This window comes from Natator depressus, chromosome 18, assembly GCF_965152275.1.
Source record: "Natator depressus isolate rNatDep1 chromosome 18, rNatDep2.hap1, whole genome shotgun sequence".
Taxonomy (NCBI): domain Eukaryota; kingdom Metazoa; phylum Chordata; order Testudines; family Cheloniidae; genus Natator; species Natator depressus.
In genome coordinates, this window is record NC_134251.1 from 13,293,751 (window position 1) to 13,309,707 (window position 15,957).

The following is a 15,957-nucleotide window of genomic DNA, read 5'->3' on the forward strand; positions in this document are numbered from 1 at the left end:
TGCAAATTTGCTGAGAGTGCAATCCACACCATCCTCCAGATCATTTATGAAGATATTGAACAAAACCGGCCCCAGGACCGACCCCTGGGGCACTCCACTTGACACCGGCTGCCAACTAGACATGGAGCCATTTATCACTACCCGTTGAGCCCGACAATCTAGCCAGCTTTCTACCCACCTTATAGTGCATTCATCTAGCCCATACTTCCTTAACTTGCTGACAAGAATACTGTGGGAGACCGTGTCAAAAGCTTTGCTAAAGTCAAGAACAATACATCCACTGCTTTCCCTTCATCCACAGAACCAGTAATCTCATCATAAAAGGCGATTAGATTAGTCAGGCATGACCTTCCCTTGGTGAATCCATGCTGACTGTTCCTGATCACTTTCCTCTCATGTAAGTGCTTCAGGATTGATTCTTTGAGGACCTGCTCCATGATTTTTCCAGGGACTGAGGTGAGGCTGACTGGCCTGTAGTTCCCAGGATCCTCCTTCTTCCCTTTTTTAAAGATTGGCACTACATTAGCCTTTTTCCAGTCATCCGGGACTTCCCCCGTTCGCCACGAGTTTTCAAAGATAATGGCCAAGGGCTCTGCAATCACAGCCGCCAATTCCTTCAGCACTCTCGGATGTAACTCGTCCGGCCCCATGGACTTGTGCACGTCCAGCTTTTCTAAATAGTCCCTAACCACCTCTATCTCCACAGAGGGCTGGCCATCTCTTCCCCATTCTGTGATGCCCAGCACAGCAGTCTGGGAGCTGACCTTGTTAGTGAAAACAGAGGCAAAAAAAGCATTGAGTACATTAGCTTTTTCCACATCCTCTGTCACTAGGTTGCCTCCCTCATTCAGTAAGGGGCCCACACTTTCCTTGGCTTTCTTCTTGTTGCCAACATACCTGAAGAAACCCTTCTTGTTACTCTTGACATCTCTTGCTAGCTGCAGCTCCAGGTGCGATTTGGCCCTCCTGATATCTTTGATATCTCACAAGGCCATCAAATCAAACCCAAATTGGAAGCCAGGACTTGCTGGCCCAGCTAGGGTGCCACAGAGGGGTGTCATGTAGAAAACCTAGCATTTGGAGCAACTGTGGGATGCTTGGGAGGGAGGTGTATCTAAGCCTACCTCTACCAACTGATTAGGATGCATTTGATTTCTGAACTGGAGGGTGCCAGGCTTGGGACACAGAATGGTGCTCAATGAGAAGATGACGTGGGGAGAGGATTGGAACAAAAGAGAGGGGCCTACATGGCTGCTCCTGGCCATGAACAAGGCAAATAGCCTACTGGGATCTGAATTTCCCTACATACCGACCGTTGGCCAGTCCTTTTCCAGCAAGAACTCTGGCTCCAAACCCATGCCCATACTTTGTATCCCGGGCTGAGCTTTATGCCTCTGGTCCACAAAGAGAGCCAGACATGGCAGCCTGGCCTATGGTTTGCTCAGGACGGGGCACAGCTGCCACTGCACTCAAGTCCGGCCCCCGGCTGCGCCTGTGCGTTGTGAATAAAATCCCCACAACGCCTGTGAGCTCAGCACCAGCCCTGGACGAAGAGAAACAAGTGCTCAGCAGGTTTCTGATAACAACGGGCGCAAATCCCAGCCTGAGCTGCGCCTGGCTGTTTTACATCAAAACAGAGATTTCCTCCATGCGCAGCCTGTTTCCACTTAAAGCAGGGCAGGGGCCGCCTGGAGGTCCCCCACTGCAGCACAAAGGGATTGGGGAGGGTCTGATTTGTGCTTTCACCTGGATCCGGGACTCTAACTCTCTTCAGTCCCCCAACAGCACAGACTTGGGCCTGCCACCCTCCCCCAGCCTTCTGACTTCACCTGGTAGTGTGGGGCTGTCAGGCAGTCATTCGAATAGCAGCCTGGGACTCGGACTTCTTGGGGTACACATCCCAGCCGCTGACTCTGCGTGAGATCATGGCCCTGCTCCGTGCCTCGTTTCCCCATGTGTAGAATGGATATAATGATTCTTTTGCACCTCGGCGATGTGCTTTGAGATGTTACATGTGCAAGCGATGAGATTAAGGCAGTGCTAATGTGATTTTCGGAAGGGAAAGCACCCACAGCTCTCACTGGCCTGCAAGGGGAGCTGGGCATTCTCGGCACCTCCGAGAATCAGGCCATAAACTCACTGCAGGACACCTCGTACAACTGGGTGGAAGTAGACCCCAAAAAGAGCCCGAACCCAGCTGATCTGCATGAATTTATGTGAAAGCGACTGCATCCTGTAACAGAGCAGCAGCCAGTCCCTTGGGTTTACAGAGACTGCCAGCAAAACACGCGATATTAAAGATGCAATAAATGATGGAAGTAAAGGCCCCTGCAGCTGCTCCCCATTTCTGGAAGCACGATCCATCACTGAACTTCTGGGCCACATGCACTCCTCGCCGTTACCTTCACCAAACACCCAACAGCATCGGCTCTTCCTACGTGGCCAGGATCTGTGCTCTCATCTGCTAGCGCAGCCTCCGTGTATCTCTGTCTCATCTGTCCTCATGACTTGACCACTCTCTTACATTCTTCTCTGTCCCAACCCACTATTTCCTCCTGCACAGCATCTTGCGTGGAAGTTGATGTGACAGGCTGGAGGACTCCAGGCAAAAGGGAAGTCGCACCATGGTGCCCCTCTGCTGGGTTTTCTCCTTTCCATGTTACAAGCCAGCAGTGAGGTTGGGAATTCTCCATGCCATGAAACACAAGGAGGGACAGCAATGACTGTGGAGGGGAGCAGGACAGGTCTTCATCGCAAACGAGGAGTGAAGCTTCTTACAGTGGTATCTTGGACATTTCTGTGCATGGTTTGGGTCCTCATCCAAAGCCCATTGCAGCCAACAGAAAGCCTCCCAATTACTTCAGCAGGCTTTGGATCAGGCCCCTGATGAGCAGAAAAGGCTGCGTGAGGAGTATTTCTGCAGCCACACAGGACAGTTCAGTACCAGCCTGTTACCGAATGATGCTACTCGCCCCCCAGTACAAGGTGTAGGAGCACCCGTGGTTATGGAGACCTCCTGTTTGGCCCAAGGTTCCCTCTGAACACACAGAAAACAAGAGAAGAAAAGCTTGAGAGAAAATACCATGTAAACAGTAATGAAATGAAACGACGTGAAGCAAATTGAAATGGGCCAAAGCAGTGATGTTCCAATGCAGATTTGAACTTTCTTGCGTCTGAAAGCAGGGTCCATTCCAGCAACCGAAGGGTCACACAGTTCTGACCCACAGCCGAAACGCCACTGAGTCTGGGGACAATCTGAACACCCCAGCTCCAGCTGTAGGAAAAGACACTTTTATTTTGATGATCAAACTTGCAAAGCAGCTAGACTGAGTCACAGGGATGAGACTCCCCGGTTCCCTCTAGCCACCAGACTGGGCTCATGTGAACCCCCTCACTCACTGGCGGAGCAAGCACAACAGCAAAAAAGCAGCAAAGGAACAAAGGGAGCAAGGATGAGGCACCAGGCTGGGAGTCAAGCACCCTGCAGCTGACTTGCTGGGTGACCTTGGGCACATCACTTACCAACTCTGTGCCTCAGTTTCCTCTCTGGAAAATGGGGATACTAGCATTTGTCTCCCACACAGGAGCTGAACTTGTTACCATTTGCCAAGTGGCTAGAAATCCTCCAAGGGATGTTGCTGCATGGCATGAGTGCAAAGTATTCTGACTGAAACACTGACAAGCTGAGGAAATGAAAGAGTAACCCGCTGAACTCAGCACCTCTCTAGAACTTGACCTGGCGAAGGAGAAGGCTTTGAAAGGGAGGTGAGAAGTGGGCCTATGCCAAGCCCAGTGAGCGAGTGCTGGCAGAGGGAGGGCTGAAGGAATCCATCCTCTCCCCCGCTTCCCTGGTGGCACACAAACGCAAGCGAGGCAGCAACGATCCCGCATGGTTGGAATAACGCGGCTCCCTGTAGCCTGTCCAACAACAGCCCAGGCGGATCATAAAACAGTCTCTCACGTCCATGTGGTTTGCGCTGCTAGGAGACAAGGCACCAAACACAACCTCACGCGGGCTCAGTAAAACCTTATATCCCCTCAGACCCGGAGTTCAGCTGAAGAATTTGCATCACCTAATTAAAACCAAGCCAAGTTTGCAAAAAAAAAAAAAAAAAACCAACCCCCACCCCACCCACCCCCCACTCCCTCTCCACGATTTCAATTACACTAAAACTTGAAAGCTGCCTTCCTGGCCTCTCCCTGGGGGTTTCCTTGCAGAAGCTTTGCTGGCAGGGCTCAGCTGCTAAGAACATTTGAAGGCTAAAGTCACTTCCTTTGCCTGGTGCCCAAAAGGCAGGTGTAGCCCTTTCTCTGGCCTTCCCAGGGAGAAGAGCAAACAGAGCTCCTGGGAAACACAAGGAGGCCTTGAAACTGTTGTTCTGAGTTTGGCTGCCACGGGCGGTGTCGGGGTTGTCGTTCTGCAAGGAGGAGGCAGCACTGATCTCTCCTTTACAATCCAAGATGAGGTTGTTTGGTTTATTTTGGTTCACTTTTTTTTTTTTTTTTAGCAGCTAGAATAAGGGGCACTGTGGCCAGGTGCTCTGCCAGCTCCTCTTCCCCATCACCTCTGTAAAACAATCCCCGCCTTGGCTCACTCCCAGCCAGCAGCCCCCTGCTCTCCCAGTCCTGGATACCCGCCCTGGTCTGCTGATGCACCTCACTGCTCCCTAGCAGCACCCGACGCTGCTTGGCCACGACCTGCGAACCTGTCACCTGCAGCAGCCCTTCCTCTCCCAGACATTCTACACTGCTCTGCCGACTCCCCCGCACCTCCCTTGGAACGGCCCCCTACTAACCCAGGCATGGGCCTCTGGTGAGCCAGACCACAAGACGTGTCAAGTGTCATGCTAGTTTTATGGCAGCTGGAGAAAAACGAGGCCAGATGAAAGCAGAACAATCCCAGCCAGAGTTCACTTCAGAGTCCCTGTGTCCAGCAGCAACTTCTCCATTTTCTGGCTTCCTAGGATTCTGTGTGTCTTGGGAAGTTCAGTATATTAGGCTCTCATCTGGTGATTTTTTCCCTTTGCAGCAGTCAATGCGACTGTTGGGCTGGGAGGTCACTGCCAAGCAAACCTGCCTGCTGCTCTGGCTCCCACACCCACTCTGCTGCAGGGTGAGAGTGAGGAGTGCGAGAGGGTGAGGATGATTTGTGCAGCTTGTGTCTCCTTTTCAGCAAATCCAGATCCTGCCCATTCGCTCCTTTCCCAGCAGCTGGCTAAGGCAGGGACCGGCACAAAAGCAAACTGTTTGTGACTCAGCTCAGAGGTGCTGCGCTTCATCTCAGGATCTGATCTCAAAGCACGCTGCAAACATTAATTAAGCTTCAAGGCCACACTCAGGTAGCCGAGCCTCCTCCTTCCCATTTTATAGAGGGGTAAACTGAGGTAGAGAGTGTCTCCCGAGCCTCCAAAGCGAGTCAGTGGCAGAGCTGGGAACAGAAGACAAGAATCCTGAATCCTCATTTCCCCCACCCTAAGCACCAGGCAAGGCTGCCCATCAAACCACCTATGTGAGATCAGTGTCTAGCCATCTGATTTTGCAAAGTGCGTCACTGGATGTTTCCCATCTATCACGTTAATCAGTGACCCAGCTTCCTGGTGGGAGTTCCTCATGTTGCCAGGCCTCCTTCATCCATCACACAGCAGGACCTCCCCATCTGGTGCTGAAGAACAGAGTGGGGGAGGCCTGTCGCTAGGTAGCATGGAGCTGGTCCAGGCCGGCCTTGAGGGCGGGTAAGTACCAGGGGAAGCATTAGAGGGGCCTTTCTTCAACTGCCTGACACCTCCTGGCTTCAGGTTTCTGGCCGCTGTAAGCCTGTGTGGGGCTGGCAGTGTGTGGGCCAGGGGGCAGCGCTCTTGTGAGGTTTGGACAAATTTTTGGCGGCTCACACCCTGTGATTTCTCCTGGCCCCGGTCCCACCTCTGTTTGATGTGCCAGTCAGAGTAGAAAAATATGAACTGGCCCCGAACAGTTCCTTGAGCAAGGTCTATTTTTATTGTGGGGGGGCGGGGGGAGTGCAAGGATTACTCACCCGTTCTGAGCTGCTTTGTTGTTTGAGCCGTCAGATGGACGCAGCCTGCTGGCTAATTGCTGTCCACGCTCCCCTTGCGAGCCGCCTGGCTTGCCTTCCAACACATGGAGATGGCAGCCATTCCAGAGCAGTTAGAGTCCTCGCATTGCCCTCCGCTAAGGGGCTGATGCAGTGGAAAGCAGCTGCAGGAGGGGAGTATGCTGCCAGGACAGGCAGCTGGCAAAATAACTCGCCCTTCCCTCCTCTTTTTGCCCTTCACATACACCAGGGAGAGGGAAAGGAAAAGGTCCCTCTACCTCAAACAGCCGGGGAGAAGCGAGAAGAGCCGGGGCTGGGTTTCCAGGAGGAGCTGCCAACCCACTTGTCCTCTTCAGGTCATGGAAGATGTGAGGGGGTGGGTGCTGCATTAGCAGCTGCAGATCTACTCTTGGATTGCTACAGTGTGGCCGGGGCGGAGCCTCGGTGACCCCTGGCACTGGCATCCAGCCTCAAGAACAGTCAGTGCCAGCCAACTCCCTGCCCGCAGCGCCAGGGATGGCCAGCTGGGTGACATGCCTCCCCACCCACAACCCTTGCCTATGTTCAAAGCCATTGGTACCAGGCTGCATTATAGTGGTACAATGCTGGGGCATGTCTAACACAGTATGTGATGCTGATGGTGCAGTGGCTACCCTACAGGTACAATAGACCAGCGGGGTGCTTTTGTATGGCAGAGTAAGGCCAATACAGTACATCACCCATGAACTGCTATGGCACCAATAATGTGCATCAGTGTAGTGCTCCTATGACCCCAGGATAACACCACTACGGCTCCAAGACGGCATGCTGGCATGGAACCCTGCCTTGGCCTCAGGCTGGCACATCAGGATAGCACTGATGCAGTACAGGCTGATACAATACAGACACTACAGTGATAAGCACAGGAGAAATATCTAGAGGGCAGGGGTGCAGCAGGTCAGCGTGCGGCCAGCATAGCCCTGTGCCCTCGTAACATACCACTTGCTCTGCATGGGCAGCGGAGCCTGAGTCAAATCCAAGGGCTGGGGAGGGGATCTTAGTCAGGGGCATATGCTGGAATTGTGGTTTGGGCTTATAGTTTGGCTAAGTAGGCTGTGACGAATGTTCATTCCTAGTGGGTGTATCACAGCCAAGGCTTCCGGAGAAAGAAGCCAGTGGAACACAGAGACAGGTCCATGAAAGGGAGGGCCATATCCGCTGCAGTCTGTACACTCGAGAGGATGCAGCTGTATCCTCCATGCCAGACCTGTGCCTGCATTTTCCTTCGTCAGTGTTAGAGTGAGCCCCACGCTCCCCTCCCCTCCCTGTGCAAGCTGAAGATTGACCTTTGCTAGCTGCCCCTGTGCCTGCCCTCTAGAAGGCATCAAGAGTGGGCGAGAAAGGGAATTAGACTTGTCCAGATTCATGCAGCAGCCTTACCTGCCAAGATCCTTTGGTCACCTCCAGTGGGACGCTGGGGCCGCCAGGTTTAAAAGGAGAGTTGTCACAGCCTTGCCTCTGCCATCAGACCCAGGTAGGTTGTCTTTTAGCACAATGAAAAGATCCCAGTAAGGTGCGAATGTCAGGGGAGTCCCGTGGATACCAAGTGCATCACTGAGCAGAGTGAGAGGCAAGAATAATCTCAGGGAGGGAGAAAGAAAAAAAAAAAAGTTCCAAGGACTTGCCCTGCCATTCGCTCAGGGGATGAGAGGGGAGGAAAGTCAATCACTGAAGCTGTGGCTCCTCTCCAACCCATTGTTCTGAGGGAGACGCAGTCGCTGGGCTTTCAGCAGGTGCTACCCGGAAAGTCCCTCGCCTCTCCCATTCCTCAGCTCTGGCTGCCAGTAGGAGTGGAGACATTCCTGAGACAGCTGTAACAGCGCCAGCTTCCTGGCTAGTTTTGCCTCACCTTCATAGAGGAAAATCAGCCAAGCTGACCCGTTACCAGGAGAAGGACCATGCCTAGGACTGCATGGCGCTGAGGGGGGAGATTGTGCAAAAGCCAGCTGGGGGGGATTCCGAACTGTCTCTGATTTTTCTGGATGTTCCAAGCCTTCTGCGGAACCCACCTACTGCATCAATGGACGCTGTCTTGGTCCGCAGAGAGCTGCTGGGTGTCGGGCCGTCAGCCACCCTGACCTGCACAGTAACAAATATCATCCATTAGAAACACAGCTCTCTTCCTCTCCTCCATTCCTGTCTACCACTGCCCACTATGGCGCCTCCTGGAGAGGGGGCAGCCAACTTCCTAATCTCACATGAGAAAACACTGTGGAATACAGACCTTCTCCCCGGCTTCTGGGCCAGCTCCCTGTGCATTGCTAAGGTAGGCGGGACAGAGTCCAAAGCTTCTCCAAAGAAACTACGAGCCTTCAGAGGACCCACTAAGTGACTGTAACAATAAAATATGCTTCAAGGTCTTACTGATGCCAGGGGCTATACCCAGAATCCAGTTCAGCCCAGAGCTCTAGTTCAGGACTTCTACTTTCTCACCCGGACTGTAACCCAGGGAGAAGGAAGGTGAGAGACAGAGAGGCTGCTGAGGAAGAAGAAGGATGACTCAGAGGTTACAGTGCTAGCCTAAGACTTGCCAGACCTGGGTTCACTGCCACAGACTTCCCGTGAGACCCAAGGCTCAGATCCTCAAAGGTATTTAGGTTCCCAACTTCCACTGAAATTGATTTCAATGGAAACTAGGAGCCTGGGCCTGGGCCTCTTTGTGCCTCAGTTCCCCATCTGTACAATGGGATTAATAGCATTTCCCTCCCTCACAGGGGTGCTGCAAGGATAAATGCATTACAGATTGTGAAGTGCTCAGCTGCTATGGGCCGTATGAGAACCTAAGAGACAGATGGGTGATTCTCTATCACATCCGTTACCGCCCTACTGGTACAGCAGTCCTTGAAGGGGGAAATTTATGCCGAATAGGCTCCGTTGAGTGCAGATGGAATTACCAGCCTTTTCCATAGAATGCATAATTCAAAATCGTTGAGACCCTGGCCCCCTGGAAGGGGCCCGATGGGGGATCACATTTAATGGCTTAATATGCAAGTGTTGTCCTATGGCTTAAAGTGCTCTCACTCAGGGTAGGGACACCAGGAAACCTCCCCCGCCAGTTGATTCATGAATCCTTTTGCCTCCCATTCACCTTAGAACACCCTGAACCTACACAGAATTCTGAAGGGAGAAGCAGACAACCGCAGGATAATTAAACTATTACGACAGTCTCGATCTTCTTGAGCAGACAGTTTTAAACACATTGCCAATTCTCTCAGCATGGCACATGCACTGTGCTGGGCTGTCACAGCAGTCCGGTTCTGGCTGATGTTGCTGTCTGCCTGTGCGTTGCACAGGGACTCACAGGCAGGGACACTGGTCAACAATGGGAAAGGGGTATTTTTCCATTCAAACTTCTTTTTTTTAATGGAAAATTGGGGTTTTGACTAAAACATTTCAGGGAAAGTGCCTGGCTTTTTTGAAATTTGTTGATATTTTGCCAAAAACATAACCAAAAATCATTTTTAAAAAAGTAGTTTTCAGAGGGTTTTTTTTTTCCCAATGAAAAATCAAATTTTTCTGCAGGGGCTGACAGGGAGGAGAACCATTTCTTGACCAGTTCTGTTGCCCACCCTCAGTTCTTGTCTACTTAGATAGTAATCCCTGCCCTGAAGAGCAGAAAAATCACAGAGCACCATGGGATATGTCCTCTGCCGCCGCAACATGGGCAAGCTAAGAAACAGCAAGGACACAATAACTCAGCTTGGGCTTTGCAGTGGAGATGCTCATGCCTGGGCTTGGCTAACCTGGCTGCCCAGACCTGGGCTAACTGTGCAGTGAAGACATATCTAGAGTGGCAAGTGACTTGCCCAAAGTCATATAGTAAGTCAGCGGCAGAGGCAAGAAGGGACCCCGATCTCCTGCTATTTGATCCAGAGCTCAGTCCACCGGACCACACTTTCTCTTTGAAATAATTATACTGAAAGAGGAAAAGGGGAAGAAGGATGCAGGGGAATGTAAGGAGAGGAAATAGAGGGAAAAGTGGGGAGAGAGAACGGCAGAAAAGGAGAGGGAGAGATCCCTCATGCACGGTGGCAGATTCTCACTGTCTCACATCCTGTCTGTCTGAGCGCTCTGTCCCTTAAGGGTAGGTTTGTCTATCTGGTTTTTATAAAGGACAAATCCTATTTCAGGCTGGAAGCAAACATGTTCTGCCCACAGGCTGAGAGCTGACGAAGAGAGAGAGCCTACATCTGCTTGAGAGCACAGCATTTTCAATTGGACGCCATTCTGACTCCAAGCCTGGTCTTTCAGCAAACTCCATCCACTGGAGTAAGCAACAAATTCCATTACTTCAATGCAAATTAGTAAAAGTGAGGGAGATGTTCCCTCAATGCAGCATCCAGCTGACTGGTCTTTCTCTTTAAAGAAACTCCTGGGTTTGAGGGCCTTGAGCTCCCCGTAAGGAATTGGTGCTCCAGGGAAGAAATGGTTAGGAGACTGTAAAAGTGAGGAAAATGAAGAACCAAAACACATAAGAAGAACAAATAAGGTTGGACACAGCCTTTGTGTGCAGGGCTAGAAGACACCAATAAAAGATGAATGGGATATTATAAAGCTTAGGGTTCTTGGACGGGAACACTGGCTATGAACTTTTACTTGAGTCGTTACAGTAATGACTCAAGTTTTAGCTCTAAGTGAACTCCCAGTACTTCCTCTTGCAGGAGATCACAGTCTGTACCCTGCTCTCCCGCAGTCTATAGCTCAAGAGACATCTGCTCCACCACACCTGCCTTCTACATGGCAAAGTCTTTGCACAAAACTCAGACCATTACATCATTAGCCATCTACAGCCTTGTTTTCTGACCCTATCACTCCAGACTAAGTCAACTGGAGTTTCAGCTGCTCAGCACCTCTGGAAGTCGGACCTTGTAGTCTAATTAAGGTATTTCTAAGTGACCATCATCCTAGCATGTAACACCTATGGAAGGAATGACCTCTTGCCCAGTGATTCACAAACAGTAGACCACTGGTGGCTCGAAGAGCTGGCTGGTCACATGGTGCTGGTTTCTCCTTTTTGTTTCCAGCAGCTAAGTAACTTTAGAGGCCACCAAGAATACATTAGATACTTTCCATGTAAACAGTTGCTGTATGTGACACAGGGAGGCAGGCCATGAGCAATCCACCTAATCATGAATGGGAGAGGGGGCACTACCGAGACCACCTTGCTAAGATGACGTGGTCCACAGCATGAGAAAGTCTGAGAACCCCATATCTAATGTTTGCAACTGTAGGAGTATGGACTGAATATTCCCCATCGGAATATTCGCGGTTGCCGCCTGAGGTCATGTCTAGGTGCCTGGACTCCCCTCTAATGTTTCCTAACATGTTCTCAGAACCTGAGAAAGAATTTGCCCATTGCAATCTGAAAGTCATTGTACAGTGCTCCCCACCTTGTACCGGGCATTTGTGTACTCTATTGATTGTATGTGTATGGGGAGGGAAGGGGTCCTCTAGGAATGCATCCTTTGATATTCCCCATGGAGTATAGGGGGCACTCTTCATATTCTGGTTGGGTTTTGTGATGACAGGGAGGGAGTCTGCTGATCCTCCATTGATTCTTTGGGGTTCCCTTTAATATTCTGGCAGGATTCTAAGGACTCCTTTCTATTATCTTGCTTTGAGTTCCCTTTGACATTCTCCACTCATCTTCCCATTTGGAAACCACCATGGATGAAAGCCACCAGTTCACTCCTGGAGGGCACAACTGTCACTGCCTCCACCAAGGATGACCATTTAAATGAAGGTAGGAAGTTCCTATGAAAGCCATTTGGACAACGTGAGATGTCACTGATCAGCACAAACTGACTGCTTTGTTCACATAAAGATGAGTTCAGATGCTTTAGGGGAGCTCTGTCTAGCAAGAAGTAGACTGGGATTCTGAATATCTATACAAGCAATCATCTTTTTTGGAAAGTGAGGTTTCATTTTTTAAGACACCCAGGACCCATAAGAATTCTGGAGGCCAGTTGATAATGGATAGGCCCATGGGGAAATACATTGTATGCATAGCTAATCTACTTAAAATATCCTTGTGTTATGGTTACCACATCCGCCTTCTACCCATTTGTTTCATCCACCTATTACTGCCTGTCATTAGGGCAGGAACAATCTCTTACGACATGCTTGTACAGTTCCTAGCACACTACGTCTCTGCTCCCTGCCTGGGGGGTCTAGGTGCTATTGTAATATGAACAATTACAGTACTTTAATTGATTTATCATTCCCTTATTTCTGCAAATAGAAGGGATGGTTTCCTGTTCAGAAACAGGGAAGGGGAGCCAAGAAGTGAAAGGCACATGCAACTCCCCCCTCTCCTCGTGCAACCACCACTTCAACACAGACTCGACTCACAGGGACACATCCTCTCACCCGCAGACTTCTCTGCAGAGATTCTAACAGACCATAAATCAGCCCCACTGTGAAGGAGCTGGAGAATAATTAGAAAAAAAACAAAACTGAACAGCTGAGGTGTGTGAGAAAGAGAGAGAGAAAAGCAGCATACATCTCAGCAGAAGGGCCTGCAAATGCTTCTGGGATGCGAGAGGAAACGTAAGGAACTGCACATTGAATTTAGCAGAATGAGGACACGCGCAGTCCCTGGTTCGTTAACATGCAGGCAGCAGTTGAGTGGGAGCCGTTACTGGAGAGGACGGCTCTGTGATAATATTTACATACCGTGTTCTTCTGCGGGCGCAGCTCTCGCCAGCTCCAGGTCTTTGTTCCAAGCAGCCCTCCTGTGGACTGTCAGCACTGAACTCTCCGATCTGGAGTCCCGAGAACATGGGTTTTAGGAAGTTGGCTGTGATCCTTTCTTAGCAGCACAACTGCCTTGCTGCACCAAAGCCCTGCCTGATCCCTCTGGGAAACACTGACCAAAGCTTGGAACACAAATGGAATTTCAGGCACCATTGGGGATCGCTCCAAGGGCTGTCTGTCCTTAAAAATACGTAGTGCAATGTGTTTAAAAAGCAGAGGAATTTGCTCCTGTATAATAGCCTAACACTGATTGGTGGCAGCATCTGCTGTACAAGCTTCCATCTTATAGCCCTGCGAAACGCACCTCAACCTTCCCATGTAGCATCCCCTGATTTTTCAGTCCTGCATTCTTTGCTGCTGCATTTCAACCCCAGAGAGGCTGAACAAGTGTCCCAAAGCCAGCTGAGAACATACAAGTGTCTCCCCTTGTAGATAATAGACTTAATGCATGCATTGCCAACAGCCCATAGGCGTACACGTGGAAAGAATGTGATTGACAGGGGCAATGCACGTCTGGCTTTGTTGTAATCCATTCCTTCAGCCCACAGTGCACTTGGGCATCTGCAAAACAATCAGAGAAAGGGGTGGATCTCTGAGCTGTACAGATGTCCAAGTAGCCAGGTGCCATTCCGATTTTAAATGGCATAGAAAAAGGAAAATTAGCAAGAGGACCCTAGACATATGAGAGATGATCTCTGCTCATGTAGAGGGAGCCTACCCTCATGGAGGAGAAAGTCAGGACTCCCAGGTTTTATTCTCCCTTCTAGTATTGACTCACTTTTTGAGCATAGATGAGTCATTTAATGTGTCTATGTGCCTCAGTTTCCCCAGCATTCTAATATATGTCTCACTGGGTGTCAGGATTGCAAGCCAAGGTATTATCTTTAATGTGTGTACAAAGTGCTTTCAGATCCTCCACTGAAAGGAGCTGTTAACATGCTTATGACTAGTTATCAGCATGAATAAAAGGGATAAGGTTTAAGTGAGATACATAAAGGGACCAGAGAGGAAAGGCTGTTAAAAGGGTAGAAATACAGCATCCCTCCTAGCTGACTGGAGTTACTTGTGTATATCGTAAACAGGCTGTCATTCCCCACAAACAGCAGGTACCTTCTTAGAACTCTGCTGATTAGATCCAACGGTAAGGCAAGGGAGCATCAGCCTTCATTAGAGACTGGAAAGGAAAGATGCAGCACTGACAAAGGCCATCCATTATTGTCCATATCCCAGACAGGCAGACGTTCCCAGAAAAGAAAGATAACCCGCTGGCAAGGCCCAGCTATGTAATTAGCACAAGGCTAGGCGACGTCCAAGCAGAAGGAATAGCCATCTCTTATTGATTAATAAGGTTTGGCTGCTAAAGATTTCCATCAGCCAACTTCTGGGGTAAATGAGTTCACTCACCCCGACACAGCCAATGTTTGTACTGGACTGTTGGCCATCATGTGCACTCACAGTGAGAGACAGACTGGGACTCCCTTGCCCCCACTGATGAGCGGTTGCACACACAGACAGTCCCCCTGACGACAGCAGGACTATTTGTGAGAGTAACTGCTCACCAAGCTCAGTGAGAGGTTCACAATCTGGCTGTGAGTTTGCGCAGATTCCCTAACCCGAATTTAGCTGCCTCTCTCTATGCAATTCCCTATAGCAAATGAGTCCCATTCATTCCTACTGTGATTACAATGAAGGTTACAGGGGTTACATCAGGGATAATGGGGCCCATTTATCCCCATTTACTAAGCAAACAAGTTCCCAGGAATTCTGCAGCTCCCTTGTGGCCCCTGCACTCCTGGGAAGGGAGGAGCAGAGGAGTGAATAACTAAACCCCCTTAGTCAGAAAAGGAGGCGGCAGCTGCTGGAAAGGGTCCAAACCACACCCCTACACTCCCTCTGCCTGGGAAGTTGTTCTTGGTACTGGGAGATTCCAGCTCCAGTGAGGTGTGTTAGCTGCCCTGGTTTCTTATAACAGAGTTGGGAGCCAGAGTCTGCATGCCTTACAAGGATGATTACCAGCCTCTTGTGCAATTCTATACTCCCCTTTAACTCAATGGCAGCCAGTGGTTTCTACTCTTCAACCAGCAGAACAGAAGAGGTGTGGCTGAAACTATCCAGCCCCACAGTCTCCAAACATGGCAGCAATGGGACCTGCTGCTCTGGAGGCAGCACCACAAGTTCCTCTCTCATTTGCATGGGCAGGTAGAAGCCACAATTCATTGCATGTCACCCCTTTCTTCCTCAAGTAGCTTCCCTTGGCTAATGATCAATGAGCACAGTGGTTTTGTCAAGAGAAGGCTGTAAACCCTCATGCATAACAAATGTACAAGATCATGGAAGCGGCGTCCAAGGGACCTACAAGATGCATGGAATGTTCAAGGGTATCCTCAGCTGGGCAGGACTCTTCCCATTCTTGCATTAAATCTTGAGTTTGTCCTTGTATCGTCCATGCATGATCCTTGCACCTTTGCTGGGATAGACAGTTGGGCCACAGGGACTTTAGCGACAATCACAGCAAGTGAAAAAACAGGTCCACACATAAGGAATTGTATGGGGAAGAGAACACTGGGCAGAGAAGACCCCTGCACCTCCTTCAATGCCCCAAAGAAGTTACTGCTTTCATGTAGTGCCCTGTTCCAGAGCAGGCCCTTCTGCCACGACTGAGATGCCTGAACTCCCTCATTCCATTGTAAGCTCAGGGAAAAATTGCTCCATCTCTTACTTGTCTGCAGAACATACTGGAGTTCCAGCTGCGAAGATCTGCACAGCACAACTCAATGCCTCCGCTCAGCCACAACGAAGAATCAAAGTAGCTAGAACCATTGTACTTCTGAAACCATGTTAAGAGCTGACAGGAGGAGCTGCACAGAGGAAGCCATTTGCAGCACACAAGAAGTTTCATTGGTCCCACACAAAACCCAATGATACTGTGTAGCCTTGAGTGCTATCTGTTGGCTCCTTATCTGTTAGTTGTCTATCTACAGATACAGAGCATGCTCATGAAACCAACTACCCAACACAGTGCCATCCCACTTGTCAAGAGATGGCAAAGGAGGTAGGACCAACACACCCTCTGTCTTCACACAGTCAGCCCCCCCGTATCCTTTTGTTTCCAG

At 50.1% G+C, this 15,957-nt stretch overlaps 1 long non-coding RNA gene across 1 annotated transcript in view; it reads right to left on the reverse strand.

Moving 5' to 3' along the window:
• Positions 1-8,128, reverse strand: part of LOC141974318 (uncharacterized) — a 31,174-nt gene extending 23,046 nt beyond the window's left edge. Inside the window, exons 1-2 of the long non-coding RNA XR_012635728.1 lie at positions 8,098-8,128; positions 7,469-7,571 (exon numbers count right to left, since the gene is read on the reverse strand). This is a non-coding gene — a long non-coding RNA (uncharacterized LOC141974318). The remainder of the gene's footprint in view (positions 1-7,468; positions 7,572-8,097) is intronic.
• Positions 8,129-15,957: the final 7,829 nt, after the last annotated feature.